The sequence below is a fragment of the Mobula birostris genome, chromosome 28 (assembly GCF_030028105.1).
Source record: "Mobula birostris isolate sMobBir1 chromosome 28, sMobBir1.hap1, whole genome shotgun sequence".
NCBI lineage: Eukaryota > Metazoa > Chordata > Chondrichthyes > Myliobatiformes > Myliobatidae > Mobula > Mobula birostris.
In genome coordinates this window covers 28026389-28047264 of record NC_092397.1, presented here as the reverse complement: position 1 = coordinate 28047264, position 20876 = coordinate 28026389, and the positions used below count along the sequence as shown (strand labels likewise).

Sequence of the window (20876 nt, the reverse complement as noted above, 5' to 3'; positions counted from 1 at the left end):
TCCACTACATAATGTACTGGGTGGGCACAGGAGTACATTCAGCCAGAGAATAATTCCACCGAGATGCAACACTGAGCGTCATAGGAAGTCATTCCTGCCTGTGGCCATCAAACTTTACAACTCCTCCCGTGGAGGGTCAGACACCCTGAGCCAATAGGCTGGTCCTGGACTTATTTCATAATTTACTGGCATAATTTACATATTACTATTAAACTATTTATGGTTCTATTACTATTTATTATTTATGGTGCAACTGTAACAAAAACCAATTTCCCCCGGGATCAATAAAGTATGACTATGACTAGACTGCATTATGTTCTCCTCTACAATTACACCAGTTAAACTTCACACCTTCACAATCTTCATACTTAGTTTTCCACAACACTAACTACACCTTAGTTTTCCAGGAGATACTGCCACAAGATGCCCAAATCTCTGGCATTGTGACATCTAAGCGGAGGTGGAATATGCGCTCGTGCATTATAACTAACATACCCCAGACTAACTTTACTAGAAAGCTTCACCTCATCAAAATATATCAATGCAGTTAAACTGTCCATGTTTTCTCTATTTCAAACTACTTGTAATCTCTGCAACACACACACAAAAACTGCTGGTGAACACAGCAGGCCAGGCAGCATCTATAGGAAGAGGTACAGTCGACGTTTCGGCCTGAGTCCTGACGAAGGGTCTCGGTCCGAAACGTCGACTGGAACTCTTTCTACAGATGCTGCCTGACCTGCTGCGTTCACCAGAACTTTTGTGTGTGTGTTGCTTGAATTTCCAGCATCTGCAGATATCCTCGCGTTTGCATTTGTAATCTGTTTACATTCTTAATCTCTTTATCGAAATCTCCACCAGAACACCTGTCCTAACACCCCTGATTTGTGGTATTTTCATTAGGCAACACAGATACCATTTTTTTAACCAATTAAAGTCTTCAAATATAATGCCTTCTCACGTTTCTTATCTTAACGATTAGCACATCACCTCCCCTTAAGGTTTGAGCACAATCTATATTCCCTAAAGTAGTTTTCAACACTTCAGTTAATTTCAAAGGAGAAAACATGCAGATGCTGGAAATCCAAGCTACACACATGAAATGCCGGAGGAACTCAGGACTGATGAATGGCCTCGGCCCGAAATGTCGACTGAACTCTTTTCCATAGATGCTGTTGAATTCCTCCAGCATTTTGTGTATTGCTGCAGTTAATTTAATGGGATTGATAAAAGAAAGCTGTTCCGGGTAAAATTTAAACAATACCTTGAAAGCTTCTTTTTTTTTAGTATCCTCTCAAATCTCTTGAAATCATTCCAATATTGTGTTCCTTTTTCTGTTTTGCAGATCTAGATCAACTTCATTCCAACCTCTTACCGCACTCACCCGAACTCTTTATTTCCGGATCCTTTTCCAGACACTCTTCGCCCCCCCACCCCGACCTGAATTTACTTTGTTTCCCATCATCCCCGCACATTCACAGCCAGCGCCACCAACCGCTACCGCTCCTGAGCCAATCAGCAACTCGCACCGTTTTCAGGTACTTTGCTGTCAATCAGGTCTAGGGGCGGAGCTACGAACCGAATGCTCACGTGTTGTAATGACGTCACAAAACTCAATCGTACCTTCCCCGCCCCCAAGTTCATTTTCTGAGCGTCTGTTCAGCGGGTCCAGTGTTGCGGGAGGGGCAGGGTGGCTTTAAACCCGGCGTTACACATTCCATGGCATCGTTCTCTCCAAAGTGTTTCAGCTGTTCCTTTGCCTGTCTTCTCCACACAGTCAACCAGACAAACTGAGAGAGTCGGCACGAGTGCTGGGAAAGTGCGGGAGTTCATATCTCACGGCAGCAGTCTCTGTATAATGTTTCGGAGTGACGGATTCGGTCATTGAGTGTAACGTCAAACGGCCTTGAGATACAGACGTCGTGAGGGAAAAGTGAAAATAAAATGTTGAACGTCCCTTGTTCTCGGGAAACACTCCAGTTTTGGGCTATTTGCACACTAGATTGTCTCATATTATAATCCCGTCTTCATTTGAAGCAGGAGAGCGGTCTCCTCGTCGGCGAAATGAACCTCGGTCTCCCGCGTGACAGGCGGGGATACTAACCACTGAACTAACGAGGAATAAACAAGAGTGGGGAATCTGTCACACGGATGTCAGTGTGTAGGAGAACTCATAGAGTCACTCTGATGTTTATTTGCTGAGTGTAGAGCTGGTGCATTTTACCCATCCGCTCCTCACCGTGTGACTGGACGTGTCTCAGAATTCTTCAGCGATTCAGTCACTTACTGTGTTCAAGGACTGGACAAAGGAGGGGATCCCATTATCGTCTAACTGCGTGTTGTTTGAACGGATATTTATAATCAGGATTTGTTTTCCATTTACTGGTACGTGAAACAGGAAACCATTCGTAGCCCTTCGAATCTCTCGGGCCGATTCTCCCTTCAGTCGGATCGCAGGTGCTGTGTTTCTCCGGTCTGTCGGAACGTCGCGACATCCACTGGTCGGAATAGGAACTGCAACAGAGTGAGGAACAATCCTTCAGAAAACAGCTCAGACACTGAGAATCGAGTTACAGAAACTTATAGCACCACAGACCATTCATTAACCGAATCTGGTTTGCATCATGGGGAGATGGAGATATAGTTTTGAGCATAGCTGCTTCCCAAGCAGTTGGCACGGTTTCCATTCCCGGCCATTGCAGGTTGTACACTTTCAGTCTAAAAAAAACCCTCGCCGAGCACCATGAACGCAGAACTCTAATTCCTGAGCAATTTGTCTGACTGAAATTCACTCTAATGGATCTGATGAATTCCTCATGTACGATGGTGGTGGTCCCTCATGTAGGATGTTCAGGGACCCCAAACTGAATGAAAAGCACAGCACTAGACCCGGGAGTCCGTTAGTTCCACGGACTCCGCTGTAGGAAACACACACTTTCTGGTCAAATCGAACATACATTTTCCTGACCAAAGACATGACCTGCTCCAGATATTCTCTCGTTCCCTCTTTCATCCGGCAGAAAGGACAAAAGCTTGAAAGCACGCGTCACAGTCTCAGGGATAGTTTCAGTCCCACTGTTGTGTCTATTGAATGGTTTCCCGTAAGATAGGATGGACGTTTGACCTCACAATCCACCTCGGTACGAAGCTGCACCTTATTATTTACCTGCGCCGTGCTTTCTCTGTCCCTGTTACACTTTATTCTGCATTTTGTTATTGCTTCACCTTGTTCTCTCCCAATACACTGTGTAATGGTCTGATCTCTATGAACCATGAGAATGAGAAGCGCTTAACTGTATTTCGGTACAGTATGTGACTGAAACACGTAGAACACATTCAATTCTCACTGAACCCGTTGCGGCAGCAGTAGGGAGAGCCGGCCTCCGGACAGCGCAGAGTTTCCCAGCTGGCAATGAAACGCAGCAGGAAAACAAGAGCTGAAATCCCAGAGAGGGAGCAGTGAGAGAGGGTTTCACTGAACTCCCGTCGAAGGGAAGATTCAAACTTCTTCCGAGTAGACATCCCCTATTGACATCAATGGATCTGGGGTTGAGAGGGTGAAAATTCCTCGGCATTCACATCAGCGAGGATCTCACGAGGTCTGTAAATACCGGCTGCGTGGTGAAAAAGGCACAGCAGCGCCTCTTTCACCCCAGACGGTTGAAGAAATTTGGTATGGGTCCCCAAATCCTAAGGACTTTCTACAGGCACAGAATTCAGAGCACCGTGACTGGCTGCATCACTGCCTGGTATGGGAACTGTACTTCCCTTAATCGCAGGACTCTGCAGAGAGTGGTGCGGACAGCCCAGCGCATCTGTAGATGTGAACCTCCCACTATTCAGGACATTTACAGAGACAAGTTTGTAAAAGTGGTCCGAAGGATCGTTGAGAACCCGAGTGACCCGAATCTCAAACTGTTCCAGCTGTTACCATCCGGGAAACGGTACCGCAGCATAAAAGCCGGGACCAACAGGCTCCGGGAGAGCTTTTTCCACCAGGCCATCAGACTGATTAATTCAAGCTGATACAATCGTATTTCTGTCATATTGACTGTAATAAATATAGTAATATCTATTACATATTCTATAAATTGCACATTGCACATTTAAACGGCGACGTAACGTAAAGATTTTTACTCCTCATGTTTGTGAAGGACGTAATTAATAAAGTCAATTCAATTCAATCCAATTCCATGGAAGAGACTTCGTCGTGCACTAGTCGAATCACAAACGAGAAAATGTGCAGCAGATGCTGGAAATCCAAGCAACACACAAAAAATGCTGGAGGAACTCAGCAGGCCAGGCTGCTTCATGATCTTGAAGAAGGGTTTCGGCCTGAAACACCGACTGTGTACTTTATTCCGCAGATACTGCTGAACATTTTCTCGTTTACAAGAGAGAGAAAAAAAAATTACCGGAATACTAGCGTCCCTGGGTGGGCTGGAACCACCAACCTTTCGGTCAACAGCGGAACGCGCTCACCGATTGCACCACAGAAACGAGAATTAAAGGAGCACGAATAAATGACGCATTTCAATTGAAATGCGGTTTCCTCTCTAGATGTATGATGTGACACATTGGTGTTTCAAAGAGGATGATTATCTGCTGCCGCCAACAGAGAATATAGCAGAGGATGGTTTCGATCCATCGACCTCTGGGTTATGGGCCCAGCACGCTTCCGCTGCGCCACTCTGCTACAGGGATTATTAAGAAATGTAGAACTGTGAATGTTGCGCGATGTTTTGTGTGAATGTATGTATGTGTTTATGCCTGTGTCTGTAAATGTCTGGGTCTGGTTCTCTGTCTGTATATGCCTGTGTCTGTACATGTCATGGTCTGGGTCTGTGCCAGTATATGTCTGGGTCCATTCCGTCTCTTTCTCGTATACAAACTCAAACGTACTTCATTTCTTTTGTTCATTCCCTGTTTTTCCTCTTTCTCTTTTTCTCCACCTTTCTTTCTTGTTTCCCCACTTTCTGGCCCACCCGGTTATTATCTCCGTGCCTTTTATGTTCTATCCCGTCTTGCACCACGTTCCCGATATTTCACCCGTGAAATATGTTTTACTTTACTTAATTGTCTAGACTGACAATTCATCCCACTGGTAAGCTCATTTTTAATAAATAGGACGTTTTCAGCCGAGGTGCCATTAACTTCCTAATCCTGTCCTGATGATTGAATGAATGTCGGAGTTGCTTCAGTGTTGAACCCGCAGTTCACCTTGTGAAGCGGAACTCGCGACGTTGATGTACTGCAAGCACTCACCTCAAACGCAGCAACTCCTCCACCGGGATTACCTGTTGGTGTCATGTTCAGACCATCACGGCCGGACCAGTGAGTGACAGATGGGGAGATGTGGAGTATCGCTGATGCTTCGCACCTCCCTGCCACGCGGGGCGGGTTTTCCATTTCACCACCACAGCTTTGTAACTGAAACAGTAAGGGTCGGCTTTTAACTCTCCACGTGGGACGGTGTGAAGACAGGCAGGCAGTTGCTTATCCCCTGGCCTGCTGAGTTACTCCGGCATTTTGTGTGTGTTGCTCGGAATTTCAACATCTGGGATTTCCCACCGATTTTTCAATTCAGAGTCACGAACCTGGAAATGGGGTTTGAATTCCTTGCCTGTCCATCGCCTCCCTCTGGTGCTCCTCCTCCGTTTGCTTTCTTCCATGGCCTTCTGTCCTCTCCTATCAGACTCCCTCTTTTCCAGTCCTGTATCTCTTTCGCAAAACAACTTCCCAACTGTTTGCTCTGCCCAGCCCCTCCCGGTTTCAGCACTCACTTGGCTTCATCCTTTCCTTTCCCTACATTTTAATTCTACCACTCATCTTTTTATTGCTCCAGTCCTGCTGAAGGATCTCGGCCTGAAACGTCGACTGTTCTCTTTTCCATAGATGCTGCCTGTTCCTCCAGCATTTTGTATGTGTTGATCCGTGTCTTCTGTCTCACTTGGCAAACCGCTGAATCTGCTTCCTTATAACATCTCCCCAAATCCTTGATTAGATTAGATTATGAGGACACTCCGTCCTCGTTTATTGTCATTTAGTAATGCCTGCATTAAGAAATGATACAATGTTTCTCCAGTATGATATCACGGAAACACAAGACAGACCAAGACTAAAACTGACAAAAAAAAACACATAATTATAACAGACATGTATAGTTACAACAGTGCAAAGCAATACCGTCATTTGATACAGAGCAGGCCATGGGCACGGTAAAAAAAAGTCTCAAAGTCCCGATAGCCCCATCATCTCACGTAGATGGTAGAAGGATGAAAAACCTCCAGCGCTGCAAACTTGCCGATGCAGCACCCTGGAAGCATTCGATCACAGCTGATTCTGAGTCCGTCCAAAAACTTCGAGCCTCCGATCAGCCCTCCGACACCGAGCACCGGGCACCATCTCTGCCGAGAGTTTCGACCCTGGCCCCCGCCGCCAAGCAACAGGCAAAGCTGAGGATTCGGGGCCCTCCCCTCTGGAGATTCTGGATCGCACAGTCGAGCGGCAGCGAAATAGGCATTTCAGAAATTTCACCAGATGTTCCTCTGTGCTTCTCACGGCCGCCTCCATCAAATCAGGATTGTGCACGGCACCCTACTTGACAGATTACAGATATTCATTCCAGAGTGGCCACTGCGTGCTGCGTCGTGCAGCCATCTTCTCTGCTTTTTAAGTAGATATTCTGAGAAATGTTCTTATGTTGTAAATATAAAATTCGGATTGATTAATTCAATAAAAGCTATTAATACATACCACAACCAGCCACAGAAAATGTAATTAAAGTACCTTTTTTGATTAACGAAATTGACCCTTTCCCACCCAGAGGCAGACTCTTGATATGAATTGTTTCTCTGGTCTGGGAATGAGTTCCCAAATATTAAATTGAAATTATATCTGCTGGTGAATCTCACACCCACACAAACAACACACACAGAGACAAACATACACACACAGGCACACACAGACACACACTAGTGGCGCGCGCACACACACACACACACACACACACACACACACACACACACGCACATTTACGCTGGAAAACTGAAAATGTAAATGTGACAACACAGAGGGAATATAAAAAAAAAAACAGGTGTGGAAATACCTCAGAGGACCTGTCTAAATATTCGTTGCATGGGGACATCAATAAATACGCGATGGTCATAACCTCCTGGCAGCGTGTTATGCCTTTCAAGAGACGGTGCTGTGGAAGACAACAACGTAAGAAGCACTGGAAACATTTTTAGGTAGTTGAGCTATCACGGAAGTAGCGTTATAGGAGTGAGGTGATAAACTCAGCTCACGAAATTAAATGAAAGAAGTGAGAAGGGAATCTATGCCAAAAGCTAAGCGAGAGCGCAGTGCGGATGGTGAGGGACGAGGGAGCAGCAGCGAGGGAAGGATGAAGGGGGAAATATAACTTCCTCAGTGTTATCATTTCAGATTCTCTCTCCTGGGCCCGGCACATACCTCCTGTTACAAAGAAGGCACGGCAGCGCTCTGCATGTCATCTAAAAGTTTGACAGACTTCAATAGATGTGTGGTGGAGAGTATATTGACTGGTGGCAAGAGGAGCTGGCATGGAACCACCAGTGTCCTTGTACGGAAAAGCCCAGAAAGTGTAATGGATAGAGCCCAGTCCAGCACAGTTATGCCCCTCCCCACCGCTGAGCGCATCTACACGGAAAACAGGGCCGCGGCCATGCAGGTCATACTCTCTTCACACAGCTCCATCAGGAAGGAGGTAACACATCAACAGGTCCATCACCCCGCAACCATCAGACTCCTGAAGAAGAATGGATAACTTCATTCACCCAACACTGAACTGTACCCACAACCCATAAACTCACTTTCAAGACTGATCATTTCATGTTGTCGATATTTATTGATTATTGATTTATTATTAATATTTTGTTTGTTCTTCTATTTGCATAGTTTATAGTCTTTTGCACATTGCTCGTTTGCTGTCTATCTTGAGTGCAGTCTTTCATTGATTCTCTTGTGTTTCATTGTATGTACGGTGGATGCTCATGTGGTTACCAGTATATACTTTGGTAATAAATTTAGTTTAATCTTTCAACTTTGAACTTTAAGGAGAGGAATTCATTTGGTGAGACGCAGATGCTGTTTCACACTGTTGGGTAGGAGGCGAAAAGATTGGCGCAGACCCACAGTTTTATTCTCTGGGGCAGGATTGTGGCAGAGGACTGCACCGAACGGAATGCATTATCTACGGACAGTGAAGAGAGGAATCTGTGGCATTCATTGCTGAGGAAGCCAAGTAATTTGGTATATTAAAAGCGGACGGTAAAGTTACTGGGTCTATTTAAAGCGGACGCAGGTAAGTTCTGAAACATTAAGAGTGTCACACATTATGGGAAGACGGCAGGAGAATAGGGTTGGCAGGGATAATAAATCAGCCACGGGCCCAATCACATAACACTGCTCCTGTGTCTGATGCTGTTATTGACTGATAGCATTGATTCTGAGATACTGTATTCATGTGGATCATTGTGTCCAATTGTTCAAAGAAGATTTAATCAAACTAATCAACTGCAGTAATGAAACTGAATTTACATTACTTCGAGGTAAACTGTGCACTAAACCTCTGCACTATACCAGGAACTGACAGTTACAGATTGAACCCCACACTCTCAGTTTCTACCAAAGACTGATGGATACAGAATGAACCCCATACTCTTACACTGTACTAGACAGTGAAAGGCACAGAATGAACCCCTCACTCTCACACTGTACCAGAGACTGACAGGTACAGAATGAATTCCACACTCTCACACTGTACCAGAGACTGACAGGTACAGAATGAACCCCACACTCTCATACTGTACCAGAGACTGACAGGTACAGAATGAACCCCACACTCTCACACTGTACCAGAGACTGACAGGTACAGAATGAAGCCCACACTCTCACACTGTACCAGAGACTGACAGGTACAGAATGAACCCCACACTCTCACACTGTACCAGAGACTGACAGGTACAGAATGAAGCCCACACTCTCACACTGTACCAGAGCCTGACAGGTACAGAATGAAGCCCACACTCTCACACTGTACCAGAGACTGACAGGTACAGGATGAACCCCCAGTCTCATCTGCAGCAGAGATTGACAGGTACGAAATTAAACCCACACTCTCACACTGTACCAGAGACTGACAGGTACAGAATGAACCCCCAGTCTCACCTGCACCAAAGATTGACAGGTACGAAATGAAACCACCACTCTCACACTGTACAGAGGCTGTTGTGTACAAATGTTTTTGACCTGCCTGTTCTGTGAAAGGTACGCAAATTTACTGCTAAACCCTGCACCATGCCTACTTGTTACCTCTTGAATAAATCCACCCATCACGTGATCATGACTCGTCTCTGACTTTCTAAAATGAGATTACACTGTACCGGTGTCCTCTCAAACTGAATTTCTAACATTGTATTTGCCTCCTTACTCCCAACTCAAGCTGCAAGTCAATATTTGAGGAATCCTGCAGAAGGACACCTAACTCCATTTGTACCTAATGTCTGAATTTTCTCCTTATTGAAAAATCAGTTAACAAGAAAATATATTATTTGTAAAATAATGCTTAATAATGGACTCCAACATCATGTTAAACACTGAAATCAGGCCATATGGCTGTTGCTCCCTTCCATTCTTCTAAAGGTGGAGGGAGAGTTTCAATTTTCCACTTTCCGGAAACATTTCTGAATCTAGTGATTCTTGAAAAGACGCAACTAATGCTTCCACCATCCGTTCAGCTACCTCTTTCATATCTCTGCAGTGAAGCCCATCTGGCCCAGATGATTCCGCTTCTCAAGCGCGTTAGCCTGTTCAGTTATGGGAAGCGACGGGACGACACAAAGTGACCGGGGCGTCGAGGCGAGGAATAGGTGGATACGCGGGACAAAAATGTTCAAAAGACTGGGGAATGTATCGCCCCATGATTAACTCGGTTGTGGGATACAGATGCAGGCACGGCGTCTCTGGCCATGGAGAACAGCGACCTGATCCTTCTTTCTGCAGAAAGTGATATTAATAGCCAGCGGTGGAATGAGAATGATGTGCCTACATATTTTGACAGTTTTGAGGATTTCGCTCTCTGCGATAGACTGGGACACGAGTGTGTACCTTGATACACCAGGGACGAGCGACGTATGATGCTTTAATCATGCAAAGAATGCAAACAACACTTAAAGGGCAAATTAGGAGAGGAAAGGAAAGTATAAGTTTGCTTTGGCAGACAACTGGAAAGAGAATCCCAAGGAATTCTACAGATATATTAAGAGCAAAAGGATAGCGAGGGACAACATTGGCCTTCACGATGGTCAGCGTGGTCATCTGTAAATGTAACCAAAGGAGATTAGGGAGAACTTAAAATATTTTTTTTTTACTTTAATTTTCTCAGGAAACGGACGCACAATCTATATAACTAAGATAAAATTTTAGTGAGGTCATGGGCAATACTCTGATTGCAAAAGAGGGGGCAAATTGGAGTGTAAATACTTCATGGCCTCGTAAGGTATCCTTTTGTCCTTGTTGAAGGTTAGTGCAGAAATAGCAGGGGCCATCGCAGATATATTTCAAATATCCTTAACCACGGGCGATGTTCAGAAGGTTGGTTGTTCTGTTGTTTAAGAAAGGTTCCTTGAAATTACAAGCCGTTGAATCTGAAATCAGCAACGGTTAAATAGTTGAAATATTCTCGAGAAACGGACATATACAGAACATATATATTTGGATAGGCAACGCCTGATTAGAGACAGTCAACATGACTGTGTCCATAATAGCTTGCGTTTAACCAGTCTAATGGAGTTTTTGCGCAGCTTACAAGGGGAGTTGATGAGGAAGACGGTCACACTGGATCTTTGGAACTAAGCGCTGTAGCAAGCAGACTCAGAAGGATTAAACAAAACTAGGAATGTTATTAACAAAACAGACAAAGCAGCAGAACTTATAAGGTCTTTGATAGCTCAGAATAACTCGGCTGGAAATTCATTGGGGAAGGATCAGGGCCAACTGTTGCCCGAGAGATTAGTGCTGCCATTTTACATACACTGCAGGGCAGTAAAGAATCTGTGCACAGCTATATAAAACCCTTGACCCTTGAAAAGCTTACAAGAAGCCATCCTGATAAGTCACAAGTCCAAGGACACTTAATTTAACACCTGAAAAGTCTCGAGGAGAACTGATTGGAAGTATCCAAGAACTATTGCAACTTAGTGAGATTCTCTCCTCCAAAGCCCCAGAGCTCAGGGTGAAAGTCACCGACCTGAAACGTGAACTCTGATTCTCCCTCCATAGACGCTGTCTGAGTTGTGGGATATTTCCGGCAGTTTCAGATTTTACTTCAGTAATAGTCCAGTTTTCTCCGACCCCGGGATCAATACACTCCCCATTGTCATGGTCTGGTCCGTGAGGTCCGCATTCCGGTTTACAGTCCGATCTATCGATCCTTGTTCTGGGTTTTCCTCTTTTCTCCTTTGTTCTGTTGGGTGCCTTAATTGAGGCACCCTATTCTCATTTCGGTCTGCCACATAAATACCTCTGCAAACCAGGGATTGTTTGCTGGACTGTTCCTTTCCCTTCCTGCCTGACACCGTCGCCTGCAACCTCGTCAGTATCCCCATCAAGTTCAACCGCTGGAGTGAGAGTGGAGCATTGCTACGCCAAGAGAAGGAACTATCTATCGTTGAGTTCGGAACTGTCTCTTTGTGTCCCCGTGTTTAGTGTCCGTGCTCCCTTTCTGCTGCTGTACCTAGATACAATACGTGACAAAAGCTTCTCTTTCATACTACTCATAGACATCACATCATGACACAGTCATTGAGAGAGAACAAGGTAAAACAATAATAAAATGTAGAATAAAGTGCAACAGCGACAGAGAAAGCACAGTGCGGGTAAACAATAAGGTGAAGTGTCATAACAGGTAGATTGTGAGGTCAAGCGTCCATCTTTTTTCACAAGGAAACTATTCAATAGACAGAACAGCGAGATTGAAATTATCCCTCAGAATGTGGTAAGTGTTTCCTTTTCCGTGATCATTCTGCTGGAGTCTAATTGGTTTCACTCCACAAAAATTATCATGGTGTTTGGGAAGAGAACTAAAGAAGGATCAAGTATGATCGCACTGGATGGTGGAGCAGACTCGGGGCCGAATGACTGTGGCCATCAGCCATTATCTGTGTTGCACTGCTCAGTTGTGATATGCAGGAAGGCTTGGACCTGAACACTTCTGCATTTTAAATGGGGATGTAGCTCAGTGGAAGAGCGCATGCTTTGCATGTATGAGGTCCCGGGTTCAATCCCCGGCATCTCCACGCCAGTGTGCTTTGAATTTTGAACATTGCAAAGCTCAAATCCAATCGTCAGGTTTGCAGTCAGCACAATGATGCGTTGAGTCTCAACGTGGACAAGACTAAAGAGATGATTCATTAGGCCAGGGGACCGCTCATTACCGCAAATAAACGGCTCCTCAAGAGAGAGAGAGTGGACCACCAAACCCGCCCTCTGAACGCCACAAAGAACAGCAAGAAAGCGCACCGGTGTGTCCACTTCCTGGGTTCAATGAGACTTCCTCAACCCCTCTTCAATCTGTATTTATTTCACAGGAACATCATTCAGCGAGCTCTAACCACTTGCTAAACCGTCTGGTACGAGAATCGCAAGACATCCGACGGCAGGACTCTACAGAGGAGAGAGAGTACTGCGACAGCAGTTCACTTTCACATTAAGACCCAGTGATTTGCGGACTATTGAAAACTGACGGAATTCTGATCTTCATTCGATCATATGGACGGATTGGGAGGTGAACGAGATTCGGGTTTGGACAAAATAAATCCTGGAGTGTGCGTGTATTCTCCGCTGCACCTCAGACTGCGGTCGCTGCTCGTTATGTCGGAGATTGACCGAAATAGCATCCACAAATGGAGGAGAAATTCAGCGGGCCAGGAGGCATCTCGGACGAAACATCGACTGTTTACTCCTCCCCAGAGATGCTGTCTGACCTGGTGATTTGCTCCGGCATTCTGTGCTTGGGATTTCCAGCACCTGTGTTTATAGCCTAAATAACAGCCCGCTGACAGAGAGAAGGAAGGCAAGGAGACACAGAGGGAGATAATCAGTGTGTCTGACTGCAGGGCCGTAGGAATAGGGCCAGAATGATAATGAAAATCAGATCCGTTGCTGAAATGTCGGGGACGAGATATCCGGCTGGGTCGGAGCACAGAGGCCAGATAATAACCGGATGGGGCAGGAAGTGATGGACAGGGAAAGGAGAACGGGGGGGAGGAAGGTAAAAGCGTGAGAGAGACACGAGGGAAATTAGACAGGGAAAATAATCCAACAAACATAACAGTAGATAATACGGGGAAAGCGTCAAAATTAACAAATAGAAAGACAGGAGAGGAACAGAGATATTTACCTATCAGCAGAATGGCGCTGCGAGAATGTGATGGGCCCGTTATCCAGAGGCCGACAGATGGAAACCATCGTCTGTTATTATTCAGCAGAGTATTTTACCGCAAATCGCCGTCACGTCACCTGTGAACACAGCACACATTTCACTTAAAAAGAAAAACTTGTACTTCTAACTGAAATTTCCGTCCACTCACTTCACCACTTTCTGAGATTTGTTGAAAACTTCGAGGGTAAAACGACAATTCCTGTTGTGCTCAGCGTTTGTCCAACACATCTTGTTCTCCGCTACATGAAGCTGTGTCTGGTATTGAACAGATTGAACAGAAAATACTGGATACACTCATCACCTCAAGAAACATTTGTGAGTGATGACACGGCATTAAACTTTCTGATCGTTACACTTAATTGGAAATGGTGGGAGAAAAAGAGAGCTTTCAGTGTCAAAGAAGGTGAGAAGTTGTGTGGGAAGTGAAAAGGGGGACATCTCAGATAGGGCGAGACCAATACACGATGAGTTAAGACAAATCGGAAAGAGAAACACTGGGCTAAAATAGCAGACGAACTACGGGCAGAAATTTTCATTTCATAGAGAAGGATGTAATGTGGCTGAGTGATTCCAGACCGAGGCGTTTATGTGACAAGTGCTGAAAAACAGGTACAACACACGGCGATCGCCGGGAATCGAACCGGGGTGAGCTGCTTGAAAGGCAGCTGTGCTCATCCCTATACCACTGTCGCTCCATGTTGCGGGAGTTTCGAGGAGTGAAGCGGCTCCCATGCTCCATGTGATTCCACCAGATCCCGAGCTGCTCTCTGTCGGATCAGTCCTCACTCTGCAGCAGGTTTTGTTGCTGCAAATGGCGCCTGCCTCACGCATCATCAAATGGGAAAACAAATTCTGATTGTCCATGTTCTTTAGAAAAGCCGATGAATATGTTAGTATGAGTTGAGTTTAGGAATAAATAAAATAACCACCAACAACCACATTGCTGGGATTATACTGCAATTCTCTCCATTTTGAGGAGCAGATCTGCTGGCAAATCACACAGAAATGTCATATTGTAGATAGGGTTACAGCAATCAGACATTTCAACTTCTCCAAAATTAACCAGATCATTTTTTGTGCAAGATAAGAAATGGAATTTTTGAAGTGCATCTGGAAGAGTATTTTTGTTCCTGTTCATCGATAGTCCTATCGAACTTGGTTAGGAAATTCACTCTGTAACTTGTAAATACAGTAATCAAAACTCGCACTTTAATGTCTCTGCATAAACAACAACGTAACTGTGTCGACACCGGGCCAACAACTTAGGACAGGAATTCTGCTGTTCCCGCTATACCAATACTCACTCAGACTAATTTTCTCACCTATATCACCAAACTGAGGTATCTCAGTTGGCCAAGTGATCCATCCTTTCTTCTCCTAGTCAGTGACTTGGGAGTTCTTCCTTGCGATGGTGGGTTTCAGGAAAGAGTTATCGCTGCTAGCACATTCGAAGTTTCCACTTTTATATTCATATTTTCCAGTTCAGTTATCCCGTTCCAGTGTCATTGACTGTAGGTCATCTGATTGGCTTGAATTCTCCTTTCAGTTGACTCTGCTCCAGGTCAGCATACATTTATTGCCCTCTTCTCAGCAAGCGTCAATCGGTAATTTATGGCTCTTTGTTCACTTCAGGAACCAGTTTGTGTCATGGTCCGGTCCGTGAAGTCTGCATTCCGGTTCACAGTCCAGTCCGTGGACTCAGTATTCCGGGTCTTCCAGCTGTCCCTTGTTTTGATTGAGTTAATCATAGGCACCTGATTCCCATCTTGGGGCTTGGAATATAAGTAGCCTTGGGGTTGAGTGTAGGCTACTGGTTCGTCTTGCCAAGATACCCTAGGAACAACCTGCCTGTGGAAGGCGGGAGTGGCCACTTCCCATCTTTAGGCTGTGTTGGAGAATCATCGCTTCATAGAGCCTTGCTGTCGGTAGTCGGAGCTGTCTTTGTGGTATGGATTCGGCCGTTCCCAGGGCCAGCTGAGGTTGCTGGCCGAACTGCGACTTGGAGCAACCCCGATGCAGAGGTGGAACTTCCTGTAGTTCTTCGGTGTTTATCTCTTCTTGTCCTCGTCTCTGTTGGGGTAAGTCAGGCCGTTTCTTCCGTTCCCTGCGATGGGATCTGTCTTGTCTTGTCCACGCCTCCGTGGGGTAAGTCAGGCAGTTCTGCCGTTGCCCTGCATGGGGTCCAGTCTTGTCTTGTCTTTGCCTCTGTCGGGTAAGTCCGGTCGTTCTGCCGTTACCCGACAGATGGACCTGTCCCACCTTGGTGTGCAGATAAAGTTGAGTTGCGGCTTGTCTAAGGTTAAGTCCCGGCTCTCTGTCTGTGTACTGTCCTGTCTCATGTTAGTGTGTTAAAGATGAGTCCCGGCTTTTCGAAGTATAAGTCCCGGCTCTATGTTGATGTACAGTTCCCAGTCTGTCTCCGAGTTTCAGCCTTCGAGTTATCAGCCTCCACAAGCCTCAAGAGCCAAGACCCCAGCCTGCAGGCTTCTAGACTCTAGATCCCAGCTATGTCGTGTTCTGTAGTCATGTCATGTCATGTCCTTGCCTGGTTCTAGGGCCCGAGCCTGAATCAAGACCCAGGTTCTGCGTCATTGTCCAGACTCTGGCTTGGAGCCCAAACTCGGAGTGTATATCTCCTTGTCCGGGTTCCCTGTCTTGTCCATGTCCTAGCCCAAGTCTGCGTTCTTGTCCCTGCTCCTTGTTTGCATCCTGTGACGTCCCTACCCTAGTCAAGTCCTGTTCCTTGTACTTCAGTGTCTGTGTCTTGCTGTTGTGTTCACTATCTACGCCCCCCTCCCCCCCCCCCCCATTGTGACAGTTTCAATCACTTCAGGCAGGCACTGACCCCAACATTCACACAATTGCATGTTATATTATATCAAAAACACTTCACAATAACTTCTAATCTGGAAAAGATTTCTTAACCAGCAATTTACCTGAAGCAACGTTGTGTTTACTTTTAAAATACCAAAATTTTCATCTCAAAATGGAAGATGTAGAACGGTTCCACAAAATTACACATTCACTTCCAAGTACATGGCTGGTACAAAGACACTTGATCTGTCTTCTTCCACTCTCCTTTAGCCATTCGAGTTCTGTTATGTTACATATTTGAAATCTTCTGTGGCCAACATCTCCTCCTTTTCGATACACGGAAAGTTCTGGTGATCACATTACTGTTCATGTCTCAATGAATATAGCACAAAAGGAACAACAGAATTCATGACTATATCAAAAAATAACGATAAGGATTTAAAAATATTGTCATAACAAAATCGTGAAGAAACATGATAACATGTAACCAATTTCATACCATATATCAAGGAATTTAACAGTAATTATTTTTAAATACAACATATCTATAAGAAATTAAATGAAATCAACAAGAAGAAATTTTAGAATGGCATGTGCTTTTCAAACACTGAAGTTATTAAAGTTGGGCTTAAAATAAAACACCGGGGGAAATACCTTGTGTAACCATCAGAACAAAGAGCAAAGCAATAATAACATGGGAAGTAAAACATATCCATTTAAACCTCAGTTCCAAACTTTATTCCAAAAGGGATGGATTCTGCAAAACGTCATTAGCTAAACCCACATAATATTTAATAGTCTTGGATAACAGATCCCATAGTTTAATATTTTTAAAACATTAAAAACCAAAAAGAATTGCAACTTGGAGTTCCCTTGTCAGATATGCTTGAAGTATCAATGCGATGAGTATTATTCACCACACCAAGCAAATACCAACATACATTAGCCTCATTTCCTTTACACTCTTCGTCCTACATGCAACCTTCAGTGGAGCCTTCGACCACTCTGAGGCCACTCATTAGCAGAATTCAAACACCAATCGCTTCTGAAGAGCAGCGTGTTTTAATTACTACTGTGAGTTTAATCCATTGATGGATTATCTACCTTGGCTTGTTCACAACAGCTGTCCAGACTGCAGTCGAGTTAGAGGTAACTTAAAAACAACGTAGTCCAAAAAATACACAACACAACACCCAGTGCTGAATTGTTTATTCCCCAGTAGGCTCAACCAAACAGATATGTCGGAGACATTCCACGCATTCATCAACTTGATTTTCCATCTCTATGCCTTTTGAAATACCCCCTCTGACGTAACATTGCCTTTCTTACATGTTTTTTTCTGTCTCCCGCTGTAAACTGTAGACCAGATCCGTGGCTACAATTCGAAAGCCTATAAAATACTCCCATCAGCGTCTCCTTACCCGAGCAGTTTCTTAATCCCCGCAGAAGGATTCTACATCTCCCGATCCTGCTCTGCTCTGACTGAGACTCCATCCAGTTCAGTGACTGATTTCCTGGTGAAAGGTCATTGAGCTGAACGTGAATTCGGTTTCTCTTTTCACAGCCGCTAACAGATTTGCTGAATATTTCTAGCAATTCCCGCTTTTAGTTCAGGATCAGCCCTGTTTATCTGACTCTGGGATTTGAATCCAGCTTGAAGAAATTGTAGTCGTGGCCGAGTGGTTAAGGCGATGGACTAGAAATCCATTGGGGTTTCCCCGCGCAGGTTCGAATCCTGCCGACTACGTGTATGTATCGCCTTGATTCCTCTTACGGATGCAGATTGTAAAAAGCCAGTCGAAACACCGATCTGTGTTCGCCGCCTCCAAAACCAAGTGCCCATGTGTTCCGCTTTTATTCAAGTGGGCTGTACGATGCAATCCATCAGCGCGTTCGGCGCTGTATCCGAAATGTTGGTCGTTCCAGCCTATTGAGGGACGCTGTTGATCCAGTGACCTTCGCTGTACGTTTTCAGCGCTCTGTGCTGTTTCTAATACGTTCATTTATATAAAAAAAATCCACATATAGAAAACAGAACACTACCACGACCTGTTTTGCTTACATTCATGTTGGCATAAACTTAATATATTGTACATGGACGATCAAACCAACAGAAACTCTTTCAGTGCACCAATGTATTTCATGTTTAAATTTGTTATCGCCACTTGAACCAGAAGGATCAATTCACTGAACTTCACTCACACCAACACTGACTGTTTCCACAACTCACTTTCAAACTCGACATGTCATGCTATCGACATTTTTGTATTGTTCTTATTATTTTCTCAGCTCAAGCGAGCCTGAAGTACGGGGGTAGTGAAGCACGCTCATTCCTCAATAACTACGGACTTCAAACCATTCTACTGGTGTATAGTATAGTGGTTTTGAGCAGATTTACAGAAATATTGCTTTGCTGGCCTAACTGTTTAACGCTATTGCGTCGTGACTTTGAGATGATAGTTGTTGATATTACCATTGGGACAATATATACCCCGTTCATGCTCGATCGTCTTTCAGTTCAGCATAGTTCTGGTGCTTTTCACTTGTTAATTGTTGTACATTATGTGTGTTTGCAATGTCTATATCGATTATGTACGGTGTTATTGATTTTAATCCAGTAATATTATATATGCAGACGGTTATTATGGATTGTCCTATAACGGATCAGTCGTAAAATAATAGTACGACTCTGACCCTGATCTAGAACAGGTTTGTATTTATAGTAAGCTATGGTGTCTTTTATGAGTTTGTCTTTTAAAGCAAGATTTTGGTGAAAGGTGTTTGTCAATTGACTGTCCCTGTGTAAGTAATCAGATTGAGTTAAACTGCTGCTCCATCCTGTAATGTGTTGGATTGTTTCTGGTGTCTCTGGTCATTTTCTGCATTTATCGACTTTAATTTGTTGGGCTTTTATGTATTAAGATTTTTTTCTGTTAACCAGCTGGCCCTGTTGTCACAGTGGCGGGGGCTTTGGGAGCAAGAGTGGACCCAAATGCAAGACACATCCTGTGAGGTTAATTAAATTTAGTGTATTGTTTGATATCAGGAGAGCAAGGCAGGAGCAGGAATAGCGAACTGGACGAGGACGGAGGACTACGACTAGGCTGGGACCAAGGGTCTGGACTAGGACTCGGAATTGGCTCCCAGAACTGAGGGCCGGGACTCATGACCCGCCGCAGGGCAACGGCAAGATGGCCTGACTTACCCACGGAGACGAGGACAGGATAAGACATGATTCCCCACGGGGCAACGGCAAGACGGCCAGACTTGCCCCACGGAGGCGAGGAAAGGACAAGACCAATACAAATGAACACCAGACAGTACCTATCTGCTCCGGTGATGGAATTAGACCGAAGTGCAGGCAGGGGCTGCAGACGAGGGCTAGAGGGGAGACGGCCAGAGAAGAGATTCAGACAAGGGGGTAGGACAGAAATCACAGACCGCCAGGGCCAGGTCTAGACTCAGAACTGGAAGCCGCCAGGGCAAGGACTTGACATGGTACTTGGATGCCGCCAGGGCCGGGATGTGGACGTGCTACTTGGATGCCGCCGGAGACAGGACGTGGTACTTGGATGCCGCCGGAACCAGGACATGGTGCTTGGAACCTCCGGTTAGTGCCGAGCTCTCGACTCGGCCCGGGAACAGTAGACAGCGGATCTTGATTCTCTCTGGCGGGTTAACTGACGGGCCCACCTTGATGAGGAAACTTTGCAGGCTCGCTTCGGCGAGGTAACTGGACAGATTTGCTCCAGTGAGGAGAGGCGAATTTCCGGCACTCGCTTCGGGCGGAGACAAGGCTTGCTCCGGCCAGATGACATTGGCACGCGGTGACTTTGCAGGCGCACCTGCGCCGAACGGCTGAAAGCTGGAGACTATAATCTACCTGTTCAGCCGAGCGTTAATTGCTTCTAATCACCAAAGTCGAGGGACACGGGAAAAGAGGGAATCAACAGATTGCAACATAAACAAGGTAAATTTAAAGGGACCCCGATCCGGACCATGACACCTGTATTGCCACAGGGAACCCCCTCTGTTTCTGGGAAGAGGTCTCAAACTCCATGACAAGCTTCCTTCTTCGCACCTTGTCTGCTCAGATCATGGGGATGTTTTCCACGGAATGTTGCTGTTCCATTGGTTAGCTTTATATTATTATTATTTTATGTTTTTGTATTTTCAGTCTGTTATGTTTCTGCATTGATTGCGCGTCTTTCATTGATTTTTTCATTGATTATATTTTGTTTCTTTGCACTGTGAATCCTCTCGAGACAATACATCTAATGATAGCATATCTGTGCTTTGATGATGAATTTACTTGGAACTCTGAAATGTTCTGCGCTGCTACACAGGACCCGGACCCTCGGTGCCCTCTAGTGGCCGTTGGCTGGTACTGCCTCACGGATCTCACTGCGACTCTCCGGGTCGTTCTGTGAACCCAAGAGCCGGGACGTTTCGCTTCTTGTTCATATCAACGTGCAAATTAAATAAAGCAACGAGTTGCTGCTCCACTGCGAAGTTCACGGGTCGGTCACATTTGTAGAAAGGCAAATAAATTTAATGTTTCAGTTGGAGAAACATTCAT

At 45.1% G+C, this 20876-nt stretch overlaps 1 protein-coding gene and 2 non-coding genes across 3 annotated transcripts in view; 2 read left to right on the top strand and 1 right to left on the bottom strand.

Annotated features, from left to right (window-relative positions):
* Positions 1 to 20876, bottom strand: part of LOC140188910 (uncharacterized) — an 838801-nt gene that overhangs the window by 295047 nt on the left and 522878 nt on the right. The window lies entirely within an intron of this gene.
* trnaa-ugc (transfer RNA alanine (anticodon UGC)) lies at positions 12267 to 12338 on the top strand. The gene has a single exon. It is a non-coding gene; the product is annotated as a tRNA-Ala (tRNA).
* Positions 17963 to 18044, top strand: trnas-aga (transfer RNA serine (anticodon AGA)). Its single transcript has one exon. It is a non-coding gene; the product is annotated as a tRNA-Ser (tRNA).